Source organism: Pipra filicauda, unplaced genomic scaffold (genome assembly GCF_003945595.2).
Source record: "Pipra filicauda isolate LSUMZ 115617 unplaced genomic scaffold, ASM394559v2 scaffold272_size1030459_pilon, whole genome shotgun sequence".
In the NCBI taxonomy this organism is placed as follows: domain Eukaryota; kingdom Metazoa; phylum Chordata; class Aves; order Passeriformes; family Pipridae; genus Pipra; species Pipra filicauda.
In genome coordinates this window covers 946,250-957,309 of record NW_024104390.1, presented here as the reverse complement: position 1 = coordinate 957,309, position 11,060 = coordinate 946,250, and the positions used below count along the sequence as shown (strand labels likewise).

Below are 11,060 nucleotides of genomic sequence, written 5' to 3'. Positions count from 1 at the left end.
AATCCCCTTTTTGCTCATCCTACACCTCTATGAAATTCTATGACCAACCCATTCAGCTCTTGATCCATTACAAAGACTTTTAGCACTTTCTGCAAATAATTAATCCAATTTGGATCAGAGGGATTATAGATGGTCTCAGTCCTCACTGGATAACACTTAATCCTTACTCAGCACTTCCAATTTTACCCAGTCTATGAGATACAGGAGGCAAATCAGGGCAGGTTCATAGTAAATGCTCATGTATCATGATTTAGGAGGAGAATGGCTGCTCTTGATGCAGAATTAGGGACAGTGAGAAATTCTGCTTCTTGCACGACATTTATTACAAAAAATTGTGCCCACCAAAGGAGCAAATGGTTGAATTATGTGTTCAGAGGCTGCAGAAAAAAAATAGGAAATAAGTAAAAAGAAGAAAGATGTGAACTTTAAGGAAAGCTTTATGGGTCACATTATCAAAAGTTACGTTTCAGAACAGCTGAATGGATGTTTCAGAGCTCTGATCCCAAACATGCACTTTAACTCTGAACTACTGCTTCTCTTAAATCATAACCTATTTAATAACATTTGTGTAACTTCTCTCTCCTGCTCCAGGGCCTGTGCAAACATCCCCAACACAGAGGAACTGTGCCAGGGGAGGCTTTGCTGGTTGGGCTCTGCTCTCACTCCCCTTTCCTCAGCAAGTCATTGCTCCCCAGTCCTTCCAGTGACTCCCATGAGCAAGTACTGGGGTCACTGGTCGGCCCTGCAGCTGCTGTGGTGCAGTGGGAGGAAAAGATTCCCTGGGGATTTTGTCACGAGGGAGCAGCCCAGATGAAACTGGGCTCCCTGGGCTCACTGGCTGGACTCACTGTGCTGCCTGAGCTCCTGGGGATATTGCCTGAGGAACTTGGTGGAGGAGGAGCAAATAGGTGAGTGAACAAGGTTCTCCACTGCCCTGCCCTTCCTCCTCCCCAGCTGAGCTCAGGGGAGCATCTTTCTCATGGATTTGCCCGGGAATTTCCTACAGTGGCAACTTTGGACATACAAGAGGCCTCCCAGTCCAGAAAAACTAAATCACAGGTCAACTTGCAGCACCTCCAAGCAAACCAGGTCCAAAAAGAGTTCATTCCAATCTTTGAGAAAGCCCTACAGTGCTCTGAGGAGTGGTTTGATCTGGGAGTCAGATGATTCCCCAGAAGGGTGCTCAGGCTGTCCACGGCAGTGGTGGAGTCCCCATCCCTGGAAGGGCTCAAAAAATGTGTGGATGTGGTAAATGGTGAACATGGTGGTGCTGGGTTGATGGTTGGACTCGATGATCTCACAGAGCTTTTCCAACCTTAACAATTCTGTGATTCCAAGGTATAACTGATAAAACACCTTATTCTTCCTAACACTCCCCCTGGAGTGAGGTGGGTGAAGCCCAGCCCTGGCTGTGTCCCTGCACCTCCCTGGGAACTGTCTCAGCTCCTGCCCTGCCAAGCTGAGAGTGTCACAAAACCATCCAAGGAAATAAAACCATGAAACCCATGAAACTTGGTTCATTTATTTCATTCTTCACTTCTGGAGAACTGAAGCTCTGCTCTGAATCAATTAGAACAAGCCCCAGGCAAATTTGAAGGTTGATTTAATGAGGGACCAGCTTTGTCTGCTTGGATCATTGCAGTTGATTGGGAGTGGATGGGAAGTTTGTTTCCAAAGCAGGAGCAAGGCAAATGTACCACTGGGGCTTCATCATTCCCTTTCCCTGACAAACAGAAGTGATCCATCCTGGATGTTATTTCCATTGCAGGGGAGAGGCTGCAAAGGTTTTGCAGTGCATAAGCACAGAGACAAACAGGGGAAGCTTCTGCCTGCACCAAACATCCATTTTTTGCTCCAGGAGTCTGGAAAAAAAGGACACACTCTTTTGACTGCTTTTCCATTCACACTTGGTGTGGGACATCTCTCATCACTGGTGTTAAAAACCATGGAAAACTTGTATATTCTTGCCCAAACTGTTCTGTTGTCCTTTCTAAAAATGTCGTATTAATTGCTCTACATCCTCCAATTATTCAGGATGATCCATATTGATAAGGCAGTTCCCAAACAGCCCATTGCCAAGTGCCAACAGGGATCCGAGTGTGGCTGCCCAGGGGACAAATGAACCAGATGGCAGCACCTTCTGCACTGCCAGGATGGCGGAAAGGAGACCTGTCAGATGGCAAATGGGTCACTGATGGGAGCCCCTTCCAAGCTCATGGTGCCTCAGCCTGGCTGAAAATGTTGGAGGACAAATGAAGTTGTGGCTGTGGAGGAGCCACCAAAGGCCCATCACCTCACTCGGCCCTTCATGACACAGCACATTTTATTCCCACATTTCCTCTGAGCCCTCCCCAGCCATAAATCATGCAGCACATTTGTAGCACCATATTCCTGGAGTCCATCCTGAATTAATGTGTGCTGGCACCAACAGCGTGTTCACAACATTATTAAACTACTCCAGCAGGGTCTGGGATGTCAGGACAGCCCAGAGCAGACTCAACTGAGCAAAACGTCCTCATTGCAAGGTCGAGTCACATCCACCTCTGGAAATTAAAACACTCCAAGGCTTCAGTGTCTGAGTTACTCAATTAACCAAACCCAAAGCCTTCAAATATGTTGGTGTAAAATAACCACCAACCAAGTCACAAGGCTCCCCCAGCAGAGGACTTTGCATAAAACATTCCCTGTCTGCTTTTTGCCATTTCCACAGAGCTTTATTCCTGTCAACAGGCTTTAACTTGACCAAAAAGGGGTGTATTTTTCCATGGATTCTGCAGTGTCCGCTAGAGACCAGAATTACCCCTTTGCAAATAACTGGTTTGGGCTGAAAATCAGAAGGGGTGTAGAGATGTTCAAAGGAAAGCTGTAATTTTCATCTTTTTAGCCATGAGAAAGCAAAATATTCAGCCTGAGAAAAGGGTGAATGATATTTTTATGTAAGAAGAAACAGGAAAATTGCAAGGAATTTAAAGAAAAGGTTTTAGAACAAGAGTTAAGCACCTTAACCTGTATCTGTGCCTAGAATCAGGATGAAAATAACTTTTTATTTTCCTGTGCTTCTAGAAGAATATTCTTTTGACACATTTTTCCAGTGGGAAATGGCTTTGCAACTAGTAGTAAAGCATAAGAATGTCTCATTTTCTTCCATTTGCTTTTTCTTTCTTTTACCTTTAAGAACTGTGTTTTTTAAGGTGGGGTGGGGAGCAGAATAAAAATCCCTCAGTTTTTGAATAGCTGAACCATTACTTTAAATAATATATACAGAAACCACATTTCTGATGAAAATTAATATGTCAATAAATTCAGCCCAGCCCGACAGAGCAAATTCAGGCTGTTTTCATGGTAATCTTGGTACTTTTTGCTTTTCCTTTTTCAGCTTGTAGCCTTTTGCCAGGACTTGGCTGATACACACTGACCCCCCTCCAAGGTGGGAGAAGCAGCAGCTCCTCCCAAGGTCCTCCCAACCTGCCTGGAGCTGGTGTGGAGCACTGGAAAAAGGTGCTGGAGGCAAATCTGAAAGGGCAGAGTGGCAGGAGACAAAGGTATTTACAGCCCCTTTTTACTCTAATTCTGCCTCATTTTGTCTGTGGTTTCAGATGTTTTTCCCATTTTGTAGTTCTGTGGAACCCACCTTTATTTCTAAACTCCCTCATTCCTCTCAGGGGGTGCCTTTGATAGGAAGAGGTGAATAAGAAACTTTCCCCATGCAAGAAAAGCCAGCAGGTCTGCTCTGGATGTTCGTCAGGACTTTCCTTCACCTTCTGCACCCCAGCCAAGTTGTCCTGCTGGGAAATCCTCCACTGACCTCCCTGGGGAGCTGCTCCAACCCCACTGTCACCCCACACCCCACTGGAAATGTGGAAGAGGTTTGGAAGGACCGTGACTGAAGTGTTCTGACCAGGAGACCTTATTTTCTACCTTCCAGAAGAGGAGCAGGTTCTGAATGTTTCTGCAGGATACCTGTGTGGATCTGCTGGGGGTGGGGTAACCCTGCTGGCCCATTTTTTGTCCTGCTCCCACCCAAGGGCCATTTCTGTTCCCTGCACATCTCAGCACCTCCCAGTTCCTGTGTGCAGGGCACTTCACAGCACTCACCACATCAGACATCCCAAGACATCCCATCCTTATTCCCAACCCTGTCAGTCACCAGTGACTGCCTCCGGAGGTCTAAGCCAAGAGGTTGGGGATTCCTGGTGAGAACTGTGTCAGGCAGAAGCCCAGAATTGAATCTGCCTGATGGTCTGTGGCTCCTCTACCCTACTTTTTTGGCACTTGGAAAAGCAAGAAGTGTTGGTGAGGAAGTGCAGGGATGTTTCTGGCTGACTCAGAAGAAAAACTTTTCCTGTGTCTTGGATGGAAGAAGGAAACCAGGGAGTCCATCAGTCCCTCTTGCTCTCAGTCCCTGATTGTCCCTGGGAGCCCCTCCAGCTTTTACTCTCCAACCCCTGCAACCTGGCACCCCCAGATCCCTGGCATGACCATTCCCTTACTCCTGCACATCACGTGGCACTGCCCAGGGCAGTGGTGGAGTCACCATCCCTGGAAGTGTTCAAAAAACATGTGAATGTTTGGGGACGTGGGTTAACGGTGGCATTGGCAGTGCTGGGGAATGTTGGACTTGATGATCTCAGAGGTCCTTTCCAAGCCGGCTGATTCTATGATTCTGTGATCTCAGAGGGTTTTCCCAACCTTATGGATTCCATTATTCTATAATTCTAGGACCGCTCTTCCACCCACCACTTAAAACTCTCTGCCTAACTGTGCCACCACTCTCACCTCTACAGGACTCCTGAGGTGTCCTGTGCAGGGCCAGGACTCAATGACCCTTGTGGGTCCTTCCAACTCAGCATGTTCTGGGATTCTGGGACCGCTCTCACATGTATCTGAACTGGTTCTGCCCTGCTCTGTCCCCTCTCACCACACCTGAGCAGTCTTTGCAACTCCCTCCCTGCCCAGTGGCTCCTGTAGATATATGACCACGTTGTACAGACCCATGGAATCCCAGAATGGTTTGGAAGGGACCTTAAAGCCCATCCAGTGCCACCCCTGCCATGGGCAGGGACACCTTCCACCAGCCCAGGTTGCTCCAAGCCCCGTCCAACCTGACCTTGGACACTTCCAGGGATCCAGGGGCAGCCACAGCTTCTCTGGGCAACCTGTGCCAGGGCCTCCCCACCCTCACAGGGCACAATTTCTTCCCAATATCTAAACTAAATTTACCCTCCTTCAGCTTAAACCCATTGCCCATGTCCCGTGTGTGCCTGTGCATCTCCCCACACCGACCACTGACATTTGCTCAACATGAGACTCCATTTCCCTGTGCGACACTTTGTTTGTCAAGGCAAGAAACCAGAAGATAAAGACTTTCCAGCAACAGCCTGGATTTCTTCTGAGGTTTCCTCTGGAGCAAGTTTTCCCTCCCTCCCTCCGTGCAACATCCAGTCAATATTTGAGTTGATAATAAAAATCTATTTTCTTTTCAGCTTCCCTGACTCTGCTCCGCTCAAGAACAACATGTGCCTTGTGTTTCCTTAGCTTTGCTTATCAGATCTCCAGCCAAAATGAATGGCCAAATCTCTTACAAACAGAGAAATTAAATGAAAACAACACCAGTGCCAAGTTCTTTGCAAACAGAGAAGTGAAATGAAAAATGCCAGTCGCTGTAGATTCACCCAGCACGTTGAATTATTATCTGTCATGGCCTGTTCTTACATTTGTCCTTTCCCTAGGGTTGATAAATAAGACTTCCCACAAGTTCTGAAGCTGTATCAGGAGTTGAGTAGCAGATACTGTTAATAAATCTTGGGGGTTATCTCTCTGCCTTGCCTGGCAGCCCAATAGCTCAAAAGTCTCGCAGTTTCTAATGTCTTGCTTTTTTTAACACACAACTTTGAAATCCCTCTTTCCTCCTCCACAGGCCCAAAGGCCAGGCAGGTGCAGCTGTGGCTGCAAGTCCTGATTTTCAAGGGAAGACCTTTGGGCTGATGCACTGCTGTCATTGTCCTGATTTTGTGCCTTCCTGTGGATAACTGGGGCTGTTGTGGTGTTGGTGTTTCATGGTTGGGCAGGGTTTGGTACAACAGACAAAGCTGTGTCAGCAGATGGGCTCACTGCTGCCAAAACACCCCAAAATCCAGTCTCTCATGAAGGCCAGGCTTTGGAAGCCCCATTTCTGGCCTGCTCTTCGAAGGTAGAAGAGAATCCTCCAGCCAGAGGGGAGGTGGGTCCCATGGATTACCCCGTTGAAGGGGCCTGAGGTGATGAAATCGGACTCAGACCATTAATTTATAGACACTTGAGGTGAAATGAAATCCAGACATGGGACAAAGGAAAAAAAAAAAGAAAAATACAGTCTAAATCAGGTTTATTAAGATTCCTCTTAGGCCACTTCCAGTCTTTTGCTTGGAAGCAGAGTCCTGTAGGACACGGCTCAGGGCCCAGGCCTGGAGGTGAAGAGCACCTTTGTTCAGCAGTGTCCAGTCCGTCATCCCCTCCCTTCCCCTGCCATTCCCCCTCAGCCTGGCTCTGCTCCTCTGCCCAATTCCCACGGGAGTAAGGAAGGCTCTGCCTGGACGTTCCCCAGGTCCTGATGGTGCTCATGGAGCGATGTGTCCCAGCTGTCCCATGGCTGGGGTTGTTTCCAGACCTTCTGCTGCTCTGCTGGGCACCCACTGCCCAATCCTGCCCTACACTTGGTGTGCAACTTGCCAGATCCCTTCTCTGTCACATCTCTGTGTCCCAGTGTTCCCTGGGAGCACTGACCACCTTCTGCTCAAGGTTGACTTTTCCCAAGACGTCTTGGGTGACAGCACATCATGTTTTGTGGCCTCCTTGTGGAAAAATTGTTTTATGCACAGATTCAGTTTTTAAAACTGTGCTTGAACTAATTCATATTTCTCTCATTGTGCTGGTGTTGTGGGAATCATAGAATTATCACAGGATCATGGAATGCTTTGGGTTGGAAGGGACCTTAAACCTCATCTCTTTCCACCCCTGCCATGGGCAGGGACACCTTCCACCAGCCCAGGTTGCTCCAAGCCCCTGTCCAACCTGGCCTTGGACATTTCCAGGGATCCAGGGGCAGCCACAGCTGCTCTGGTCCTGTTCCAGTGATGGTCTGGCTGGTTCCTCAGCCCAGGGGGTGAGGGAGCAGCCATCAGTGTGACAGCAGAGCTGAGTAGGGCATGGTTGGCAGGTGCCTTCTGCAAACTGGATCTGCTGAACTTGCTCAGAAAATCTCTTCCCCCAGAAGCCCCAATACCTGTCCTGCTGTGTCTGTGTCAGCTGGAAAAGAAGTGGCATCAAGCAGAATGGGCATTTTTCTTCCTTTTGTAATGTTTTTTGCAATATCCTCTGTGGGCTCAGATGTCTGCAGGGAGGATTTGTCTGTGAGTGTCTCCTGTGCTGTGCCAGGCTGTGCCTCTGTCACAGTCCTGCCCTGGAGGACAAAGAGGACACTGAGGACACTTGTCCTCTCTTGCCATGGTGGGATTTGTTTCCCAGGGCAGTTCAGCTCTCTGGGCAGCCAGAAATATTTACCTGGAGTTAGATTACCTTCTCTAAACCACTTTTACATTCAAGGTGAAATTACATGCCCGACAATTCTCTTTAAATAAGGAAATTTTCCACTTCCAAAGCTACATGTGGATGCCAGAGTTATGCACTCCAACCTAACTATTTATTCCCCTATTTCTGCTTTTTTTTTTGTTTTGAATTGAAAGTAGTATCCATCTCCTGTCTCCTCCTTGCTGGAGCTACATTGTTCATCAGACATTTATTAGCTTGTCTAGAGGCTTTGCTATTATTCCTCTCAGAGTTTTCTCACTTCCTCTACTTTTTGTTCCCTGACAAAATAACAAAAGCCTTACTTTCGCTGTCTCATTTTTATCCCTTCTCAGCTCTTCCTTATCACACTCTTTTCTTGTTTCTATTATCAACAGGCTTTGGCAAGGCCTTCTGTCTGCAAACTCTGAGTCTGTCTGCACACCATGTCTGGGGCTTTCCAGGTGCAATTTCATTTTCTTCTCATTTCTTAACGCTGGACTCTGGTGCCCGCATCCATGTGCTGCTGCTGCTGCTCCTGCTGCTCCCTAAGTTTATGAACAGTCTCCATATTTCAAATACTGGATCTGTGCATTAAGCACAATGGTCCCGTTCAGTGAACAGCCCAGCTCTGGGGAAACCTGCGTGCTGAGGTTATTTGCTCTTTTCCTTCAGCTACATTTATTTTAGAATCATTGAATCTGTTGAGTTGGAAGGGACCCCCAAGGATCATCCAGTCCAACCCCTGGCCCTGCACAGGCCCAGTCCCAAGAGTCACCCCCTGTGCCCCAGAGCATCATCCAAACCCTCCTGGAGCTCTGGCAGCCTTGGGGCTGTGCCCACTGCCCTGGGGAGCCTGGGCAGTGCCCAACCAGCCTCTGGGGGAAGAAGCTTTGCCTGAGATCCAACCTGAGCCTGCCCTGGCACAGCTCCAGCCACTCCCTGGCTGCTGTTCCTGCTCACACAGAGCTGGGGTCGGAGCTGCCCCTCAGGAGGGAGCTGCAGTCCCTGGTGAGCTCTGACCTCAGTTTCCTCTTCTCCAAATGAACAAACCAAGTGTCCTCAGCTTCAGTTTTCCCTCCAGACCCTTCTCCATCTCCTTGCCCCTCTTTGATCACTCTCATAGCTTTATATCTTTCTTGATCTGTGGTGCCCCAACCCTTTCACCTTCCTGCTGTGGGCATTGCTGTCAGCAGGGAGAAAGCTGCAGGACTGTACCTGATCTCCACACTGCAGAAACCAGCCCTCCCTGCCTCCAGGAGCAGCCCGGGGGGGGGGCAGGACAGGCCAACAATTGGGATTCTTTCCCCTGTGCCTGCCACTCCAGGTGTCCCTGCCACTCCGTGCTCCAAGCTGAGTGTCTCTGTCTGGGCTGAAGGTGGCACCAGTTGCCACCCCGCATCTCAATATAACAAGACACACACTCATGCACTCACACATCCACATTTATAACCCAAATGTTCGTGTTCCAGGCTCTCTTGGTGGTATTTTCCCTTATTCTAAAATTAGGGAGACAATCACACCTTGCTCTATTTTATTTTATGGGAAGCATTACCCAGTTTTGCTCCTAAAATAGTGTGTTCTGTATTCCCACACATACCAAGAACACCTGATGAAGAAGTTTGGAGGTGCTGGAGATCCCTGTTCTTTAATTAAATAGTCATACCAATGGGCACATGGGAGCACATTGGGTTCTGGCAGGTAACTAAGCTCCCCTCAGAGGCAGCAGAGGGTTCCTGCTTTCCAGATCCCTGGCAGCTGATTCTGAAGCCACCAGAGCAGAGTGAAGGGTGACGCATCAGCCAGGCACAGAGACACCTCTAAGGGACAATGCCCAAGGACTGGGGGGCTGGGGATGGACAGGACCCCTCCAGTGGGCTGGCTGAGGGTGACCAAAAGCTTTGCAGTGTCTCCAGAGGGAATTGTCTCACAGGGGGAATGGTTTTGCCCCCATTTGGGCACTAAAGTTGGATCCCCCTCTACACAGAACTTGGATCCCTGCACCCAAAACAGAAGGTGATTTATCCCACTCTCAGCTCATACAAGATCCTGCCCAAAGGAGCCTTTTTTCTTCCATGGGCTTTAAACTGAGCCTCAGGCAACTGTTTCAGAGCCACTGCCTTGCTCTTCAGCCCCGGATGGAGTGGGCATGGTCCACCCTGGGTCTTCTGTGCATCCTTCACACCCTGCCATGGTCTCCAGGTGCTCCTTGGCCCAGGGATGGCAGCTGCACTCCTGTCTCTGCTTCTCTTTCTGACCAAAAGGGATGTTCCACATCATGGAACATCATGCTCAGTGTATAAATTGGGGGAAGTTACCTGGAAGGGGTCGATCTGGATTCGGGAAGGGGGGTTTGGCATCAGTAGGCAGTGAACAATTTTATTATGCATCACTTGTTTGTTTACTTCTTCTTCTCCTGTTCCTCCTCCTTCTCCATTATTATTGTATTTTACTTTATTTTCAATTATGAAACTGCTCTTATCTCAACATCCAAGTTTTATTTTGATCTTCCTCCCCATTCCACTGGTGGGGGGGAGAGAGGGAGGGCTGAGGGAGCAGCTGTGTAGGGCTAAGTTTTCATCTGGGCTTAAACCACAGCAGCCCATGGCACATCCATATTCCTGATGCTGGGTAGGAGAACAAGGATGTCTTATGGCTCAGGGAAACACAGTTTGCTACACAGGAAGGCTCTTCCAAATCAAATTAGGACATGACTATAGAAGAGCTGTAGCATTCCTCCCTGATCCATTGAGAGCTGGATAACAGGGACACCATGGGGGGAATGTATCTCCTGGACAGGGAGGCAGCTCTTCAAAAGCAGGGCTGAAATCAAGAGCCCTTGAAGGTCTCCCCAGCAGAGCTGCCTGGAGGATTTTGTGCTGCAAACAAGAGGCTGAAAAAGGGGTGCTGGGAGCCAAAGTGGACAAGGAAAGAGATGAGGTGACAAAGCAGCAGCCAGACCTCAAACAGGTGCTAGAAGTGACAGAACATGGGAAAGGGCTTCAGAAAGGGCAAGAACCAAACAAAGGAACCATAAAAGGGAAGAGAGAAGATTGCAAAAAAGGCAGCACCTGGGTCTGTGACCCCCACGGATCAGAGATGGTCCCAGAGATCCAGGGGGATCTGTGGATGGGCTTTGATTCCTCCAGGGATGAAAGCTGGAGCTACGGGAACACACATGGACAGCTGGCAACACACCCTGTTGTACCTGGGAAAGGTGCTTGGACAGCAAATAGTGCAGACAGTGACAATGACCCCTGATCAGGGAGGACTGTTGGATGAAGCCATATTGGCAGACTCATCTATTTTTGGATCAGAATGGGAACAATCACAGTAAAGGCTGAAACAAAGCTGTTGGTGGCTATACCAAGAACAGTTTTTTATGAGCAAAAGCATCAGGATCAACTGGTTTCTAAACAGCCTGAGAGTGATTTTTTTATTCCAATTGACCACCACAGAATAAAAAGTAATTTATTACCTTTTCTTTGGTACCACAGGCACTGAAGTAGGTTAATTGT

At 48.5% G+C, this 11,060-nt stretch overlaps 1 long non-coding RNA gene across 1 annotated transcript; it reads right to left on the bottom strand.

Moving 5' to 3' along the window:
- Positions 1 to 1,506: 1,506 nt before the first annotated feature.
- Positions 1,507 to 3,878, bottom strand: LOC120323496. Its single transcript, XR_005563982.1, has 2 exons — positions 3,632 to 3,878; positions 1,507 to 1,862 (listed from the first exon to the last, which is right to left on the bottom strand). It is a non-coding gene; the product is annotated as an uncharacterized LOC120323496 (long non-coding RNA).
- Between the last annotated feature and the right edge of the window lie 7,182 nt (positions 3,879 to 11,060).